At 46.5% G+C, this 20426-nt stretch overlaps 1 protein-coding gene across 4 annotated transcripts in view; it reads left to right on the top strand.

Annotated features, from left to right (window-relative positions):
• The window catches only part of GSPT1 (G1 to S phase transition 1), a 132804-nt gene that overhangs the window by 71509 nt on the left and 40869 nt on the right, over positions 1-20426 (top strand). The gene's annotated exons all lie outside the window — the stretch shown is intronic.

Here is a 20426-nt window from a genome sequence, read left to right as displayed (position 1 = left end):
AGCAAGTATAAATCTTTGAAATGTAGAATAGACAGGTTATGAATGCTGATAAGTAATTATAATTTATTAATTTTTAAATGCTTTATGTTTTGGAATGGAGATATGAGGGTAATGCTTCCACCTTCATAATTCATCAACAGATTGCAGCTCTGACACGCTACACGTGTTCACTCTGAAATCTCTTCCTTCACCTCATTGGCAAGGAGTGTCTGCGAAGAGGCTGTTTTTCTAGTTCTTATGAAAGGGAAGCATGCAGTGAGCACAGTCTGATATAAGAATGAGAAGGAAGGTGAGGAATTTCTTCACAAGATTGTGACAGCCAATGAAACATAAGCTCAATATTATGAACCAGAAACAAAGCATCAAGTCATGGAGTATCATCACAAAGATTCACCTGCAAATTAAAAATTCAAAACAGGCTTCTGCAGGAAAAAAAATGATTTTTATTTTACATACTGCCTTTTACCAAAGAAAGAAGGTGGTTTGCAATCAGTAAACAACATTTAAATACAAGGTATATAAAAAAAATTATGGTTGCAGTCTTTTGGGAAATGTTCACATGGATTTCCTTGAACCAGCCAGCAACTTGGAGCATTAAATCACAACCCTGAAAAGTTTTGAAAGTATGATGAAAAGAGTTTGGAAGCACAAAAAGGATATTTTGTTACAACAGGACAACAGTAAGCCTCACACAACAGAAAACACCACGGAGAAAGTTGCGAAGATGGGTCTGTCTTATGCCATCTGCCAAAAAGCCCAGACTTAACACCATGCAATTTTTATATTTTGCTGAAATTGAAGGCCATACCTTCAGTGGCATCTTTTTGACTTGAATAATGAGGTGGGAAGGATTTGTGAGCACCTGGTTCAAGAGACAAGATGTGCAGTTTTTTTACTGACAGCTTTCAAAAATCTGTCCATTGCTGGCAGTAATATGTGGTGACTATTTAAGAAAGTATATACATGTAATAAGAGCAAGTTTGAATAATTTTCTTTTTTTATTCAGTACAATAAGTTATGGAGGTGGAAGGATTACTTTTCATTCAACCTTCGTGTATATGTATATAATATATTTTATATATATATACATATATATACACACATACATACATACACACATACATACATACTTACATACACACACAGAGAGAGATACAGACACCTGCAAAATCATTTTTGCCAATAAATATTATACAATCCACAGTATAGGATAACCTATTATCCCAGGACAAGCAGGCAACATATTCTCACGTATGGGTTATGTCGCCGACAGCCCAGGTACAGACCATCAAAACTGCATCGCCACTTTAAGAGTTTCAGAAAGTTTGCAATAGCCCGCACCGCGCATGCGCAAGTGTCTTCCTGCCCGACATAGGTGCACGGTCTCTCAGTTTCTTAATTTCCACAGAGCTAATAAATCACTTTTCTGTGACTGTTGATACTTGTTTTGCCTTCCCGCTCTCACGGTTTTTGATTTTTCTAGTCTTTCTTTCTTTTCCCTTTTGTTTTAAAATAACTTTTTAAAAAAGTTGTTATTTTTCCTCATCTGTGGGTTTTTGGCCCGGCGGGGGCTTCTCGGCCACTTCAGCCATCAAATTCAATTTGGCTGAGATGGTCTTCCTATCCATGTCAAGCCCGCTGATGGGATTCAAAAAGTGAAGTCGCTTTGCTCTAACTATTTCCCTCACGGACCCTCACAGTTGGTGCCTCTAGTGTTTGGATCCTGAGCACTATGTCCAGACGTGCAATCGCTGCTCTCCTCTGCAAAAGTGGACTATTAAAAATAGAATTTTGCAGCAGCAGAAACTTTTCGGTGTCATCATGGAAGGGGAGCCTGCGTTGACACGACCTGCATTGAAGATATCCCTTTGGGTAAGCTGGCTAAGAAGCCTTCCCCTTCCCCATCTGAGACGCAGGTATTGAGCCTAGTCAGGTCGACCTTGCACAAATCGCGAAAGTGCTAGAATCCTTTATCGAGGAGTGCCTCAACATCAGCATCTTCTTCGCCGGAATAGGTTGCTGCACCTTTGGTACCGGCATCAAAGCCTTCTGTACCGGTGCTTACCTTTAAGCAAAAGATTGATGCTTTGCTTCTTGAGCTTGGGGAACATTTCCAAATGTTGCTCCTGACACTGACTCCTCCAGTGCCGGTCCAGCCTGAGCATGCACCCAAGACCATGGGCACTGTCGACACCGCATCGATTCATTGTAAGGAAACTTTGCAGGTGTCAAACCTGCCATCTTTGACACGGAAGCACTAATCTTCTTGGCATTGGGTCTCAGTCTGCACAACGACACATGTCCTCATCCAGGCATTCGGATCAAAGTCCTGTCAAGTCAGGGAAGGTGTCTCACAAGAGGCCCCGACACCGCAACGGCACCAATCCCCTTCGATGCTAAAGGACTCAGACTTACAGAAGGATTCTGATCTTGATCCATCTTTGTCTGACACCGCTGCGGAGGATTCTCATGCATCACATTTTTCCAGAGGATCTCCAACTCGAGCAGCCTCTCCCACCGAGAAACTTTCTTTTTCAAAGTTTATACGGCAAATGGGAAAAGATCTCTTGGTGCAGTTGGAGGCTGACTCCAAGCACAGTAAAGAATATTTAGACGATCAGCCTCCAAAAGAGAAGCTCAAGCTCTCCCTACATGATATCCTGAGAAGATCATTGCTCTGCCAGGGTTTGATAAGCCGCGACTCCCTCATCAATCCCTGCTGGTGGAATCTACTTGAAGAAATCTACCTCTTTTAACGGGCCGTACCATGGACAAATTTGGGAGATGGCTCTACCAAACAGAGCTCTAGCAAACAGAGCTGTAAACTACAACTTTTATTTTTCCTGCTACCTGAAACATCTGGTCAAGCAGTACTCTGGGTACAACAAGTACATACCGGCCTGGAAGTGGAAAAGTTTTCAACACCTTACCAGCACGGTCCTCCAACTCTGAAAGTACATGGTCCACTCGGCCTGATATTTTTGAGCTAACAACTAGAGCCTCTTCCATGTCAGTGGTCATGAGGAGACTAGAGTGGTTGATGGTCTCTGACATGGATGTGAATCATCAAGATAAACTTGCCAACGTGCTTTGTCTGGGGGACGAGCTGTTTGGAGAATCAGCAGGCACTGCAACTCAGAAGCTGTCCGCCCACAAGACCAGGTGGGATACCGTGGTAAAACCAAAGAAAAAGTCTCCACCTTCGAGACCTTTCAAGCCTACTTCCTCCTATCAAAGGTGTTTTATGGTTAAAGCTTCAGCTCCAGCATGACCTCCACCAAAGAAGCAGAAACAGCAGCATCCTGCTAAGGCTCAGCCCACTGCTCCCACAAAGGCCACCCAGTCTTTTTATTACTTTATTTAATATTTAATATTTGTTACATAATAAAATAAAATACAATAATATCCAGAAATACAAAAAAAAGAGAAAACAAGAAAAGAATATCTCTTATATCACTGAAATCTTTAACCCTTTGAAAGCAGGCTTTTTAAAATTACTTTATTTAATATTTGTTACATAATAAAATAACAAAATACAGGAATATCTAGAAATACAAAAAAAAGATAAAACAAGAAAAGAATATCTTATTGCTACCCAGTCTTTTTTTGACCGATTTCTGGAAAGCATAACCTCAATTCACTTGAACCATCCTCTTCCACAGCCAATCAAAGGGCATCTTCAACTGTACATCACTTGTTGGGAACTTATCACTTCGGATCTTTGTTTCTTCAGCCGTTGTTAAGGAAAAGAATGTGCTGTGCGCTTGTGAAGCCCTTTTTCCTGAGGAAACAATTTGAATGTGAAACAAGACTCTTGTTGAAGAAGGGTTTGTTTTATTTTGGTTTTTTTATTTTCCATTGGCTGTGAGTACTCTGGGAAATCTACAAACATTGTGCTGGGTTTCCTTTGGGCGTGGCTGAAGAACTGTTTGCTTGTGGGATCAAGTGTGTGCTACAACTAAAGTTGGCTCCTGTAAGAACTCTATGTAGAAGCACGGCTATCTTTTTCTGGACTTGCTGTGGGCTACCAGCCGTTGAGAGACCGGAGTGTGTGCAGCTGGAGCTGAGACAATTCCTGAACTGACCTGGAGGACCCACTACTACTTTTTTTCCCAGCTAAGTACTTGGCTTTTTTGTTTTTTGATGCTTTTGTGTTTTGTTTTGTGCACTTTTTTATTTAACTTTGTGGCACACTGCTGTGTGACTGTAAACTGGTGATTATACCTTACTCTTCAGTAGGGTGGGGTTCAGGTTTTTCTCAGACTATGTCTTGAGTTTTTTATTGAATTCCTACCTAACATGTAAGAGGAGCCGATGATTAAGGACTTGTTGCCTTATTGGCTAAAAGTACCTGACTTGTAATTATATATTCAGTCAATGTGTCTGAGGCTCGTTTTTATTAAGTTGTTGTGTACAGTGACAGTTCATAGTAGTGACTTTTTTTGTCTGTTTATTATATATCATTCTATTATGCTCAGGCTGGACTGCAACTGGAGAGTCATGTCACAGCCCATAAAGTTAGAGCTATGGCAGCTTCAGTAGCTTTTCTTAGATCTACATCTATTGAGGAAATTTGTAAAGCTGCCACCTGGTCCTCGGTTCATACATTCATCTCACATTACTGTCTGGAATCTTTTTCCAGACAGGATGGGCACTTCGGCTAGCCAGTATTAGAAAACGTATTTTCCTAAAAGCCAACACTCCCACCAGTCTGGTTAGCTTGGAGGTCACCCACATGTGGGAATACAGTATGCTGCCTGCTTGTCCTGGGATAAAGCACAGTTACTTACCATAACAGGTGTTATCCAGGGACATCAGGCAGATAGTCTAACAACCCACCCATTACCCATTTCTAGCTGGCTTATTAAACTGAGGGACCGTGCCTACGTCGGGCGGGAATGCACTCGCGTGTGTGCAGTGCGGGCTATCGCAAACTTTCTGAGATTCTTAAAGTGGCGATGCACTTTTGAAGGTTCGTACTGGGGCTCCGTCGATGACGTCGCCCACATGTGAGAATATCTGCCTGCTGTCCCTGGATAACACCTAAGTAACTGTACTTTGGGATCTATCATTATTTCCTTCCTTCCCTACTTTAATGGATGCTGTCCCATCCTTAGAAAATATAATATCTGGTCAATATGTAAATCTAAAGTAAGGTCTTTGGAGAAATTATCAACCAATCTATGATTGCCTAGATTAAAACCTATGAGTCTAGGGAGGACTGTATTTTCATATTACTTAAGGTAGTTTCCTACTATAATTGTCCACCAGACCAGTCCAGAATGAATGTGTTATGACCTTCTACCAGAGTATGGAGAGACAGAACAAGGTATTGTGATCCCATGCCCCTATATAGAACACTATGCAGCTCCAATCCAACCAGCATTCTCTGTCTCTAGCAAACAGTAGATGTGTACAGCTGTGCAGCTTGTTCTGATAGTGGTTACCTATGACTCTTGGGACCACCTGGAGAAGTGGTCCCCCATTAGAGTCCAGGCAGGCAGGGTAGTGTTGCAGTCCTGTGCCTGATCTTTTGATAAGAATATCTGGAGGCATCCTGGTCCATCCCTCCCCCCCCCCTTTCCCGGATTGGTCAGTAGCTCTGTGCCTCCAAATATTTTTTTTTAAAAAAAAAGGGAATTCCTGCTTGTGGTTAGCGTTAGGTGTGAGTGTACTGGAATCAAATATCTATTTTAGTAGTTGCAGGAGAGAGGGAGAAATTGAAGCTAGTGATAATTGGGAGTGGCATCAGAGCAGTCAGCTGTTAAACATGGGTTTGAGCTGTACCAGGAGCAGTGTGAGGATAGCAGCTACTACTACTTATTTCTTTAGAGCTGCTAGATGTATGCAGTGCTATACATTAAAACATTCAAGAGAGTCCCTGTTCAGTAGAGCTTACAATCTAATCACACAGGACAAGTAGGGGGTTAGGGAGTTTCTCAGACATAGGTGCTTTACAAGCGGGCGGGGGTTAAAAGCAACCTGAAAAAGAGGACCTAAAGCCTGGATTTTGAATACTTCTAGGGTCAGAGCTTGATGTACTGACTCAGGCAGACTGTTCTAGATGTATGGTGCATCAAGAGAAAAGAAACATAGTCTGGAGTACAGTGTTGGAGAAGGGTACAGATAAGAGACTTGCCTGATGAAGAGAGTTCTTGGGGGGGGGGGAGTATGGGGAGAGATAACAAAGGAGAGGTGTTGAGGAGCTGCAGAGTGTGTGCACTTACAACTGTATGCAGAAATGGATAGGGAGCCAATGAAGTGACTTGAGGAAAGGGGTGAAGTGAACATAGCAACTCTGGTGGAATATAAGTCATGCAGCAGAATTTTCAACAGATTGAAGGGGACAGAAATGGTTAAGTGGAAGACCTGTGAGAAGCAGATTGCAGTATATGCAAGAGGTGATAAGTGTGGATAAGGATTTTGTAGTGTGCTCTGAGAGAAAAGGTTAGATTTTGGTGGTGACATAGAGAAAGAAACATCAGGTATTGTGGTCTATTGGATTAGTGCAGAGAGAGAGAGGAGTCAAAAATGATCCTGAGGTTGCGAGCTGATGAGACAGGGGGGATGGGGGTGGTGTTCATAGAAACAGAGAACAGGGAAAGAGGAGAGATGGGTTTAGGTGGAAAGATAAGAAGTTCAGTCTTAAGTGGCAGTGGGATATCCAGGCAGCAATGTCAAACAGGCAGACTGAGCCTCGGGCCTGGATTTCAAGAGATTTCTGGTGTAGAGCGGTAGATCTGGAAGTCGTCAGCATAGAGATGATATTGAAACCATGGGAGGAGATCAGAGCACCAAGGGAATGAGTATAGGTGGGAACAAGAGGAGGTCCAAGGACAGAGGCTTGGGGTGCCCAAGCTGATAGTGGGATAGCAGTGAAAGAGGTGTGATGTGAGAGATAAGAGAGCCCTGAAATCCAAGTGAGGACAGTGTATCAAGGAGAAGGGGTCTACAGTGTCAAAAACAGCAGATCAAGAAAGATGGAGATGGAGCCTTTGGATCTGGCTGGGAACAGTTCATTTGAGACTTTAGCAAGGGTAGTTTCCCTAGAATGCAGGGGACAAAAGCCTGATTGGAAACAAAGAAACATGATGGCAGGTAGAGGCCAAATGGCCCTTCAAGTCTGTCCATCTACAGCATCCACTATCTCCTTCTGTCCCTAAGAGATCCCATGTGCCTGTCCCACGCTTTCTTGAGTTCAGACACAATCTTTGCCTCTACCACTCTACTGTGAGACTATTCCACACATCTACATCCTTTCTGTAAAGAAGTATTTCCTTAGATTGCTCCTGAGCCTATCACCTCTTAACTTCATCTTTTGCCCTCTCATTCCAGAGATTTTTTTTTTCAAATGAAAGAGACTCGTCTCATGTGTATTTATGCCAAGTAGATACTTAAATGTCTCTTGTCATATCTCCCCTTTCCTGCCTTTCTTCTAAAGTATACATATTGAGATCTTTAAGTGTGTCCCTATATGCTTTACTATGAAGACCACCAACCATTTTAGTAGCCTTCCTCTAAACCAACTCCATCTTGATATATATTTTTGAAGCTGGGGTCTCCAGAATTGCACACAATATTCTAAATGAGGTCTCACCAGAGTCTTATACAGTGGCATCAATACCTCCTTTTTCCTACTGGCCATACTTCTCCCTATGCATCCTAGCATCCTTTTAGCTTTCACCATCGCCTTTTCAACCTGTTTGGCCACCTTTAGATCATCACATACTATCACACCCAAGTCTCACTTCTCTTTTGTGCACAAAAGTTCTTTACCCCCCTAAACTGTACCATTCGCTTAGGTATTTAAGAACATAAGCAGTGCCTCCGCCGGGTCAGACCATAGGTCCATCCTGCCCGGCAGTCCGCTCCCACGGCGGCCCAAACAGGTCACGACCTGTCTGAATCACCAGAAGGGGCTCCCTTGCCACCTTGGTTTCTCATTGAAGTCCTATCTTCCCATCGTAGTCCTAACCCTCCGGTCTTGCACATGCACGACCTGTTGGGTTTCTATACTTATTACATGGTTAGCTTTCTATACCTGTGTTACATCCCAGCACCTCTCTCAGTATCCCACGATCCCTTTATCCCTCAGGAATCCGTCCAATCCCTGTTGAATCCCTGAACCGTACTCTGCCTGATCACTTCCTCCGGTAGCGCATTCCAAGTGTCCACGACCCTTTGGGTGAAAAAAAAACTTCCTTGCATTTGTTTTGAACCTATCTCCCTTCAGTTTCTCCGAATGCCCCCTCGTACTTGTTGTCCCCTTCAGTCTGAAGAATCTGTCCCTATCCACCCTCTCTATGCCCCTCATGATCTTGAAGGTCTCTATCATATCTCCCCTGAGCCTCCTTTTTTCCAGAGAGAAGAGCCCCAGCCTATCCAACCTCTCGGCGTATGGGCAGTGTTCCAGCCCTTTTACCAGTTTCGTTGCTCTCCTTTGGACTCTCTCAAGTACCGCCATGTCCTTCTTGAGGTGTGGCGACCAATACTGAACGCAGTATTCCAGAGGTGGACGCACCATCACTCGATACAATGGCATGATAGAAACATAGAAAACATAGAAAAAAAAGCGGCAGAAAAGGGCTACAGCCCACCAAGTCTGCCCATTCCAAGTATCCCCCCCCTGAATTTACTTCCTTAAAGATCCCACAAGAGTATCCCATTTATTCTTAAAATCCGTCACGCTGCTGGCCTTTACCACCTGGAGTGGTAGTCTGTTCCAATGATCCACCACTCTTTCGGTGAAGAAGTACTTCCTGGAGTCGCCGTGAAACTTCCCTCCCCTGATTTTCAGTGTCCTGGTTGTTATGTCCCTCTTTATGATGCCCAGCATCCTGTTGGCTTTTTTCGAGGCTGCTGCGCACTGTGCAGATGGCTTCAGTGATGCATCCACCAGCACACCCAAGTCTCTCTCAAGTCTGCTGTCTCCCAACAATGCCCCCTCCAATTTGTAGTTGAACAATGGGTTCTTTTTCCCTATATGCATGACCTTGCATTTTTCCACGTTAAAGCGCATTTGCCATTTGTTTGCCCAGTCTTCCAGCTTGTCCAGGTCCCTTTGCAGGTCCTCACACTCCTCCCTGGACCTAACTCTACCGCACAGTTTGGTATCGTCTGCAAATTTTATAACCTCGCACTTTGCCTCCTTTTTCAGGTCATTGATAAATATGTTGAAGAGTAACGGCCCCAGCACCGATCCCTGTGGCACACCGCTCGTGACTCCCCGCCAGTCAGAATATTGGCCCTTCACTCCGACCCTCTGCAGTCTACCCGACAACCAGTGCTTGATCCATCTGTGCACATCCCCTCCCACCCCGTGGTTCCACAGCTTCCTAAGCAGCCTTTCATGTGGCACCTTGTCGAAAGCCTTTTGAAAATCGAGGTAAATGATGTCTATGGGTTCCCCATTGTCCACCCGACTGCTTATTCCCTCAAAGAAGTACAGAAGGTTCGTTAGGCACGACCTTCCCTTACAGAATCCGTGCTGGCTTGTTCTCAGTAGGCCATTCCTCTCGATGTGCTCGCAAATGCCGTCCTTGATCATAGCTTCCACCATCTTCCCTATAATTGAAGTCAGGCTCACCGGCCTGTAGTTCCCGGGGTCACCCCTCGATCCCTTCTTGAAGATAGGTGTGACATTCGCCAATTTCCAGTCCTCTGGTACCTCACCAGTTTTCAAGGATAGGTTGCAAACATGCTGGATTGTGCCCGCTATTTCTTGTCTTAGTTCCTTCAGAACCCTTGGGTGGATCCCGTCCGGGCCCGGTGATTTACCGCATTTTAACCTGTCTATCTGTTTGAGGACATCCTCCTTACTTACCTCTATGTGCTCCAATTTTTCGGCCTGTTCCCCACTCATGAGCTCCTCTGAGTCCGGTATATTAGATGTGTCTTCGCTCGTGAAAACCGACGAGAAGAACGTGTTCAACCTCTCAGCTACCTCTTTATCCTCCTTAATCACTCCCTTCCTATCCCCATCGTCCAACGGCCCCACCTCCTCTCTCGCTGGTCGCTTCCCCTTTACGTAACTGAAGAATGCCTTGAAGTTTTTCGCCTCCCTGGCCAGCCCCTCTTCGTATTCCCCTTTCGCTTTTCTAACCTCTTGGTGGCATTCCTTTTGGCATTTCCTGTGCGCCTGGTGATTTTCCTCCGTTGGGTCCTTTTTCCATCTCCGGAAGGATACTTTTTTGTCATTTATTGCCCTCTTTACTTCAGTTGACATCCAAACCGGGTCCTTTGATCGCTTGTTCTTGCAGCCTTTCCTGAAACTGGGGACGTACATTCTTTGTGCTTCCTGCAGGGTGTCCCTGAATAGGGTCCAGGTGCTTCCCACAGTCTCCATCCTAAAGATGTTTCTGAGCTTCCTCCCCACCATTTCCCTCATAGCAACATAGTTCCCTTTCTTGAAGTTGAGCGCAGTTGTTGCGGTCCTCCTTACTATGGGTGTCCCCCTTTCTAATGTGAATCTGATCGCGTTGTGATCACTGTTGCCTAGTGGTCCTCCCACTTCTACCCCTCTTGCAGGCCCCCCTAATCCGTTTAGGATGAGGTCAAGAGTAGCACCCCCTCGCGTCGGTTCTTTGACTAGTTGCTCCATGAAGCAGCCCTCACAGCTTCTACAAATCCTGTTTCCCTAGTGCAGTTGGAGTGACCCGTACTCCAGTCTATTCCCGGGTAGTTGAAGTCCCCCATCACTGTTACACTTCCAGTCCTGCATTCCTGTCTCAATTCCGCTTCCAAGTCATGTCCGACTCCTTCTGGCGTACCAGGTGGGCGATAGTACAGCCCCAGTTTTGTGCCTGCACCCTTGTTTCCCGGCAATTTGACCCATAGCGATTCCAGCCCCTCTGCCTTCGTTGCCATATCCATCCCGACCGAGTGGATAGAGTCCTTTATATATAGTGCTATGCCTCCCCCCTTCTTGTGGGTCCTGTCCCTCCTGTAGAGCTTGTACCCCGGCAGCGCCACATCCCATTGATTTTCCTCTGTCCACCAGGTTTCTGCAATTCCAATTATATCTAGGTCCTCCCCCTTGGCCACGACTTCTAGTTCACCCATCTTGGCCATGAGGCTTCTTGCATTTGCGTATAAGCACCGCAGGTCCCGTAGGTCCCGTCGTTTTTCCTCCACCTCTGCATTTACCTGGGCCGCCTGCCCTTGGATTTCAGGCAGTTCTCCCGTTCCCTGTGCTTCTGCTTTGCCCTCAGCCTTTACCCTCTTAGCTTTCAGCTTCCCCACATTCCCGCCACCCCACTTCCCCGCTTTTCCTCTGGGTTTTCTATCCCTACCGGCCCCCTCCTGGGCTATCATCCCTTGAGCCTCTGTTTGATCCCCCTCGCCTTGTGGTACCTCTATATTGCCCTCAGCTTTCGCCCTCGTGCCACCCAGTCCCCCTGTGTCTCCATGCCCCTTAGTCTTCTCCCAGCAAGCTCCCTTTACCTGATGTTTCCCTCCCTGATGTTTCCCTAAGAAATTTGCATTTCTTAGTATTAAATCTTAGCTGCCAAATTTCATACTGTTCCTCAAGCTTCGCTAAGTCCTTCCTAGCGTTATTCACATCATCTGCAAAGAGTCAAATCGTAGCCGGCAGCCCTTCAGCCGAACCTTAAGGCATATAACTGGTAACATCCCTTTCCTCAGAGAGATCTCCATTGACCACTAATCTGTCACCTTCCATTCAACTAGTTCTTGTCCCATTCCTTCACTTTGAGGCCGATGCTGAAGGCATTTAGCTTATTTATTAGGTGCCTGTGTGGAACACTATCGAAGCCTTTACTAAAATCTAAAAACACCACATCTATCACACTCACTCTGTCCAATTCTCTCGTCACCCAGTCAAAGACCTACCTCTAGTGAATCCATGTTGCCTCGGGGCCTGTAATCCGTTGGATTCCAGAAATGTCAGTATTCTCTGTTTTAAAAGCGTTTCCATTAATGTACTTAACACAGAAGTCAAACTTACCAGCATGTGGTTCCCTATTTCTTCCTTACTTCCATTTTTGTGGAGAGGGGCCACATCTTCCCTTCTCCATTCCTCCGGTACCACGCCTGACTCCAAAGAAGCATTAAACAGGTAAGCTAGCGGAGCCACCAGAACTTCCCTGAGTTTCTTCAGTACACTCGGATGTACTACTACTATTAATTATTTCTATAGCGCTACCAGCCGCACACAGCGCTGCACATAGTCACAAAGAAGAAGCAAACAGTCTCTGCTCAAAAGAGCTTACAATCTAAACAGCTAAGACAGACAAACAAGATGTCATGGATACAGTTAAGGGGAACAGTTAATCAGCTGACTGGGTTGGAGGGCAGAGGAGTAGGGTTAAGGATTGAAGGCTATATCAAAAAGGTGGGTTTTCAGTCTGCTTTTAAACACGAGAAGGGGATTGACGGACAAACTTGGGTAATTTATTCCAGGCATAGGGGGCAGCTAGATGAAAGGAACAAAGTCTGGAATTGGCAGAGGAGAAGGGTACAGCTAAGAGCGGCTTATCTGAGGAACGGAGTTCTCTGGGAGATGTATAAGGAGAGAGAAGTGAAGAGAGATATTGAGGGGCAGCAGAATGAACACACTTGTAGGTCAGCAATAAGATCTTGAACTGTATGCAATTGCACATAGGGAGCCAGTGAAGTGACTTAAGAAGAGGGGTGAGTCGTGCAGCAGAGTTTTTCACATTTTGCAAGGGGGAGAGGCGACACTGCAGGAGACCAGTTAGAAGTAGATTGCAGTAATCTTAAGCGTGAGGTTATGAGAGCGTAGACAAGGGTCCAGGTAGTGTGCTCAGAGAGGAAGGGGCAAATTTTGGTGATATTGAAGAGATAGAAGGCTGTACACCATCTGGCTCCATCACTTTGTCCAATTTTAGTTTAGCTAGCTCCTCATGACTACAATCCTCTGAAAATCAATCAGGGTCTACCATACCACCAGCCCTATTTGCGTTTGTTTTCTGCAGTCCTGCTTCTGGCACTTCAGCTGTGAATACAGAACATAAATATTAAGTAATTCAGCCTTATGTTTATCAACTTCTACATATTCATCCCCTTCACTTTTGAGTCTCACAATGGAGTGGGTCAAATATAGCTAGGGATGACAAAATATCAAGGCAATGTTGATGAATAGCACATTCAAGTAGCTTGGATAAGTAGGGGAGGAGGAAGATAGGGCAATAATTGCAATGATAGATTGAGAATGTGACAGTTGGAAGGGATGATGGTAGGAGAGAGTGTGCTGAGTAGATAGGTGGGAATCTGATCAGAGGAGGCCTTAGGGGAGTTTTTTTCAGTGGGTTTTTCGCCAGTTTTGACACAAAGCTCAGCCATCTTGTCTGTAACCTCACGCGACCTTCCCCCTGTCTTAGAGAGAAGGAACAAGTTTCTGCTGGGTATCCTGCCTTGGCAATGAGTCCTACTTTGCCGCCAGGTGGGTTTGCCCCAGATTTTGTTTTGGCCATTTACAAGGCATACTTGCAGGCGGCTGGGGGTCCTGTTTCTTCCCCGGGGGGGGGGGGGTGTATTTTTTTTTGGGGGGGAGGGGTGCTTTTGCCTTTCACGTCTACCCCTGTTCGGCCCCCTCAGCATTGGCTGCAGCCCAGTCCCCCCACCCCCTCACTTTGTCCAAGCGCCCGCAGGTTTCATGGGATGAGGATTTTATTATTTGGAGATGCGATTTCTCCTAATGAGGACTTGGACCTCCAAGATCCTTTCAAGGGGACGGATGACACTTACATATGTTTGTCGGAGACACCATCTGGAAAGGATTCATCGGTGACTGGTCCTTGGTGGATCAGGAGGTGGCTAAGATTGAGCTTGGTGCTTCTTATCTTTCAGATGCCATATATGATCTTTTGCAGGCATCGGCCAAGTCTATGGCTCTTGGAGTGGCTTCTCGCCATACACTGTGGCTCTGGGGTTGGTCAGCAGATGCAGCATCTAAGGCTAAGCTTAGTAAATTTCCTTTTCGAGGCTCTTTCCTGTTAGGCGAGGAGTTGGACAAGCTGGTTCAGGCCTTGAGTTACTCTAAGTTGCCCCATCTTCCTGAGGACAGTCCTTGCCCTTCCCCTAGTACCAGTGGGAACCCGGTTGCAAGAGTTTTACCAAGGGTGGGCCGAGATAACGGATCAGTGGGTCTTGGAATTGATTTGGGACGGTTATGCTTTGGAGTTTTCCCGGCCCTTGCCAGATCATTTCCTCTCTTCTCCTTGTCAGGCAGCTTGGAAGAAATGGGCTTTTTGTCAAACACTGTAAAGGCTGCTCAATCTCAAAGTGGTGGTCCCAGTGTCCCCCCTCAGGAGGTTTGCACTGGAAGGTATTCCATTTACTTCATGGTACCCAAGAAAGAGGGGTTTTTTCACATGGAGACCTTGAGATCTGTCATTCTGGCAGTCGGGGAGTTTCTGACTTATCTCAATCTGATGGAAGCCTACCTGCATATGGGAGAAAAGATAACCTCCAGGGCAGCAGCTGGAGCAGTCTTCGGGGCAGTCAGGTTTTAGCTGTACCAGGCTAGGTGGCATTCTAGCTATGATCAAGCTGTAGAGGCTCTGAAGATATAGCAGGTGATTTGGAGCTGAAGGACGGGGAATGGTTGGGGGGGAGGGGAGGGAATGCTTCAGCAGTTCTCAGCCTCTTAAAGATTAATTGCTATATTATACTGTTATATTTTGCCTGATTGTGATTACTATACTTGATTTTGTAAATAAAAATAATAGAATACCAGTGATCAAAGGAAAAGCTGCATCCAAGGAAAGTCTGCTTACAAATTAATTTCAGGATATATGTGGAACAGAGATATGGACCTCAGTTTACACTTTCATAAAACACTACCGTCTGGATACTTCATCAAAATAGAATAGTGAATTTGAGCAAACTTCTTCAGTTAAATTTCCATTCCCTTTCCCCTTGATTTTTCATTGCCCGAGTTACATATATAGCTGTAATTCACAGTGACTTTCAGTTTTGCAATCACTGCAATTTATGGTTATTTCCCTCGCTGTCCCTGGAAAAAGCAAAGATACTAATCTGTAATGGGGGTTCTCTGTAAGTGGCAGGGAAATCATTGCACTTTCCCTCCCCCTATCTTCTCTGACTTAGCTATGATATGGATTGGATGGGGCTACTAGTGCATGGAGTGGAGAATGTTTTCAAATTAAACAAGCTGTCCTGTGTCCATGTGGCTGCCATCATTGAGTAATGATTTATGATTGCATTTCCCTGCTGTCTATGGAAAACCAACATTACAGGTAAGAAACTGCTTTTTGTGGAACCAGTAGAGTTTAATTTATTGCTCTCTCCAGGAAATGTATTCAGTAGCTTTCTTGAAGCTGTCACTTCAATGGTCATCCCCACCAGTTCATATCAATTCTATGTTTTATTGCATTTGGAATGCATTGTCTTTTGTTGTTGTTGTTGTGTTCTGCTTTGTTCTTTTTCTAGATGTACACTAAATGCAAAGGAAATGTTTAATTTTAAGTATGAGAACAGAATTCTGTTACGTCCCTTCCAGATTCCATACTTTAGAATGATCAGTGGTTCTCAACACTGTCCTGGAGGACCACTAGGCCAATTGGGTTTTCAGGATAACCCTAATGAATATGCATGAGAGAGAACATCGCAGGGGAGGAGACATAGGCATCCTGGGACTGTCGGCCAAGACTCTTCCCTGAAGAAGCCCTTTCTGGAAACTTCAATCGCTCCTCCTAAACTTACTTGCTCCACTTCATCACTAACGCTAACCCATTCTGCTTCTATTCCTTTCTCTCCTCTCTTCTACCTTCCAAGTATTTAGATCAATGCTGTCTTGTTATTTTATTTTTCCTCTAACTCTACTTTTCACTTCTCTATTACCCTCCAGGTACTTTAGTTAGATTGTGAGCCTTCGGGACAGTAAGGGAATTTTTCAAGTACCTTTCTTATTTCTAATCTTAATGTATATTTTCTGTAAACCGCTTAGAACCTAACGGATGTAGCGGTATATAAGAAATAAATTACATTACATTACATTACATTTACATATAATGGAGGTGACAGGCATGCATATTCATTAGGGCTGTCCTGAAAACCTGATTGGCTTGGTGGTTCTCCAGGACAGGGTTGGGAACCACTGCTCCAGATGTTCAATTCCTTCCCAGAATCTGGGAGTTAGGGAAATCCAAACACTTTTCTGAGCATGTGCTCCTTCTACCTTAGAAAGAGAGTTAGAGCCCCCTCCAGTTTCAATTTCTCAATCCAAGCAGAAATCTTCTGATTTACTCTGCATCTTTTTCTTTTTTTTTTTCACTTAAAGTTCATTGTCTTTGATGGCCCAGTGCCATGAGACCCTGTGCGGTATCCTCTGCTGTAGGAAAGGACAAAGTCCCACAGAGCCGGATTGCTGCTTCACAGAAACTTCGGTGGACCTATTGAGCTTGCTAGCTATGTGCCACCTTTTTCAGACTTGGGGTCCATTTCCCTGGGAGCTCACTTGCCCTCTGACCCTGTCGGGTTTAAGCGCAGGCTGTATGCATCCTGATAAAAATCTCCAGGTTTCAATGCGCAGGCTGCAATTTCTGCTCCCGGTCGTTTGGAGAAGTTCCATAGGGGCAGAGGTTACAGTTGGAGTCTGTCCAAAGATCTTAAATTTTGGTCATTTTGGAGCAGTTTTGAGGCAGAAAATCCTTGTCCTCCATTCAACCTCAGTGTACAGAGCTGGCAGGCAGGCACTTCACAGACTGTAAGTTCACCTCCATTATTTCCTACGGGACCTTTGGGGGTGGTCTGTGGAACTCTGTAAAGCTCATTTTTCAGAGTTTTTAAGGGTAGAGTTCAGGTCTCCCACCTCCCCAAACCCCAAATTACTATTTTTTTATTTTCAGATTTTCTTTATTATCCCAGGACAAGCAGGCAGCATATTCTTAACGCATGGGTGATGTCACCGACGGAGCCCCGGTACGGACCTTTTTAACTAGAAAGTTCTAGTTGGCCGCACCGCGCATGCGCGAGTGCCTTCCCGCCCAACGGAGGAGAGCGTGGTCCCCAGTTTCTTCGTTTCCGCGGAGCGAAGAAGACGCATGTGTTTTCAACGGCTGTTGAAAAACTAATTTTTGCCTTCCCGCTCGCGTATTTTTTCACTTTTTTTCCTTTATTCTTATCGGATTCCCTTTATTTTTGTTTTACCAAAAAAAAAATAAAAACTCGTCGAGTTTTGCTTGTTTTTTCAGGCCGGCCCCGGCGGGGCCTATTGCCACCATACAGGCCTCCGGGTTCGATTTTGCGAAGGCCGTGTTTCCATTCATGCCCCCTCAACCGGGTTTTAAGAAGTGCCAGCGGTGTGCACGCCCGATCTCCCTCACTGACCCACACAATTGGTGCCTCCAGTGCTTGGGTCCAGAGCATCGGGCTGACACCTGCACCCGCTGTGCTACGCTTAAAAAGCGTACTTTGAAGAATCGGCAGATCCAGCAAAATATTTTGTTTGGTACCGGATCTGCCATGGAACCGGCTGCGACGTCGACAGCACCACAAAAGTCGGCACCGAAGACATCGACACCACTGGACCCTTCCTCGGGGTCGTTGGGCCCAGGTAAGCCAGCTAAGAAGCCTCCCACTTCCCTTGAGCGCCCTCCTGCCACGGTTGCGACACCGGCCCTCCCGGCACCACACCGGCCCCGCAAACGCTCCGCTCCAATCTCGGTGAGTGCCTCATCATCGGCCTCCTCATCGCCGGAGTGTAAAGCGGCACCTATGGTACCGAAGAAGAAAAAAGCGGTACCGGTGCCTCCCTTGGACGACCGCATCGCGGCCATACTCCAAACACAGTTACAGGAGCAGCTGCAACAACAGCTCCAACAACTGTTGCCGGCGTTGCTGGCACTGCACTTTCCGGTACGGGTCCAGTCCGAGCCTCACACTGTCCCATCGGTGTCGACCCCCTCGGTACCAATTAATACTTCCATGCCGGTGCTCTTGGCTGAAACACCTACAGTACATACCCGTGATACTGCCGACCCTGTCCGGTCCCAGGAACGACATCGGTCTTCCTCACCCGGTACCGCCTCGGTGCGCTCAGGCAAATCTCTTTCAAAGACCCGCCATGCCGAGCCCTCCACACCGATGTCCAAACGTACGCACCCCGACGTTAGGGACCCAGATTTGTGGGAAGACTCCCCTCACGGTACCGAGGAGGACACTTCTTCAACCGACGAAGAACCCTCCATGACCGACACCGTCTCCAAACCAGAGCAATCCTCTTTCTCCAAATTCCTTAGGGAGATGTCAGCAGCTCTTTCCATTCCCTTAGAGTCCGACTCTAAAAAGTCTCAGGCTTTCCTCGATGCCCTAGACTTTGAGCAACCTCCCAAAGAATTTCTGAAGTTGCCCGTCCACGACATCTTACGGGAAACTTTCTATAAAAACTGGAAAGCTCCCCTCACGGTTCCTGGAGCCCCTCGTAAATTGGATAGCTTGTACCGGGTTATTCCAATCCCAGGGTTTGATAAACCTCAATTGCCCCACGAGTCTCTCATGGTGGAATCTCAGGGTTCCAGTGTATATGCCTCCACCCCTCCTGGCAGAGAGGGAAAAACCATGGATAAATTTGGTAAGCGCCTTTTCCAAAATGCCATGTTAGCCAATAGAGCCAACAACTACACCTTCCACTTCTCCTTCTACATGAAGCATCTGGTGCAACAGCTCTCCTCCTTACAGAAATACCTTCCTGAACGTAAGGTCCCTCTTTTCCAGCAACATATTTCCAGCCTCCTCCAACTCAGGAAATTCATGGTTCGCTCCATCTACGACTCATTTGAGCTGACCTCTCGCGCATCTGCCATGGCGGTGGCCATGCGACGTTTGGACATTAACCACCAGGACCGCCTGGCTAACGCACCTTGTCTGGGTGATGAACTCTTCGGAGAGTCCCTGGATTCAACAACCCAGAAACTCTCAGCACATGAGACCAGGTGGGACACTCTGATTAAACCTAAAAAGAAGACTCCACCTGCTCGCACCTACAGACAGCAGTCTTCCTATCAGCGCAGGTTCTCGGCCAGACCTCTCAACCCGCCTCAACAGCAGCCTCGCCGACCTCGTCAACAGCATCAATCTCAGGCTCGCTCACAGTCTCACCAACCTGCCAAGCCTCTCCCTCCGTCAAAACCATCTCAGCCCTTTTGACTTTTTCCTCCAGGGCATAGCCAGTCTCCCATCATCATTGCCTCTTCCTCAGCCTATCGGAGGTCGCCTCCAAATCTTCCTCAGCCGTTGGGAGGTCATCACATCAGACCAATGGGTCCTCAACATCATTCGCCACGGCTACTCTCTCAACTTCCAGACTCTTCCACCAGACAATCCTCCCGCAGAGTCTGCTTCTCACTCCTCCCAAACCCCCCTCCTCCTGAGGGAGGTCCAATCCCTCCTTCTTCTCAATGCCATCGAAGAGGTGCCTCCGGACCAAAGGGGTCAGGGATTCTACTCCCGCTACTTCCTGGTTCCCAAGAAGACAGGAGACCTTCGTCCCATCCTCGATCTCAGGGACCTCCACAAGTGTCTGGTCAAGGAGAAGTTCAGAATGCTCTCCCTTGCCACGCTTTACCCTCTTCTCTCTCAACACGACTGGCTATGTTCCCTGGACCTCAAAGAGGCCTACACTCACATCCCAATCAATCCGACTTCACGTCGCTACCTACGGTTTCAGATACAGCACCGTCACTATCAGTACAAAGTGCTACCTTTTGGCCTCGCTTCATCGCCCAGGGTGTTCACCAAGTGCCTTATTGTGGTGGCGGCCTTCCTCAGGTCTCACAACCTCCAGGTGTTCCCCTACTTGGACGATTGGTTGGTAAAAGCACCTACGTCTCCACTTGTGCTACAAGCCACTCATCACACCATCTCTTTCCTCCATCTCCTGGGGTTCGAGATCAACTACCCCAAGTCGCATCTGCTTCCCACACAGCGACTTCAGTTCATTGGAGCAGTTCTCGACACCACACTAATGAGGGCGTTTCTCCCCTCCGACCGTCAACGGACCCTGCTCCACCTCTGTCGTCAGGTGCTCCTTCATCACTCCATTCCTGCCCGACAGATGATGGTCCTCCTGGGCTACATGGCCTCGACGGTCCATGTGCTTCCTCTGGCGCGACTCCACCTCAGGACACCTCAATGGACTCTTGCCAACCAATGGTCACAGACCACGGATCTTCTTTCTCATCCCATCTCTGTGACATCGTCTCTTCAGCAATCTCTTCAATGGTGGTTGAACTCCTCAAATCTTTCCAGGGGTCTACTCTTTCATCTACTCCCTCACTCCATGATCATAACCACGGATGCCTCCCCCCTATGCGTGGGGAGCTCACCTGGGAGATCTCCGCACCCAGGGACTCTGGACCCCTCAGGAGCGTCAACATCACATCAATTTCCTGGAACTCAGAGCCATGTTCTATGCTCTCAAG

Source organism: Geotrypetes seraphini, chromosome 11 (assembly GCF_902459505.1).
Source record: "Geotrypetes seraphini chromosome 11, aGeoSer1.1, whole genome shotgun sequence".
NCBI classification, from domain to species: domain Eukaryota; kingdom Metazoa; phylum Chordata; class Amphibia; order Gymnophiona; family Dermophiidae; genus Geotrypetes; species Geotrypetes seraphini.
The sequence above is the reverse complement of the archived record's forward strand: the minus strand, read 5'-3'. Positions and strand labels throughout refer to the sequence as shown.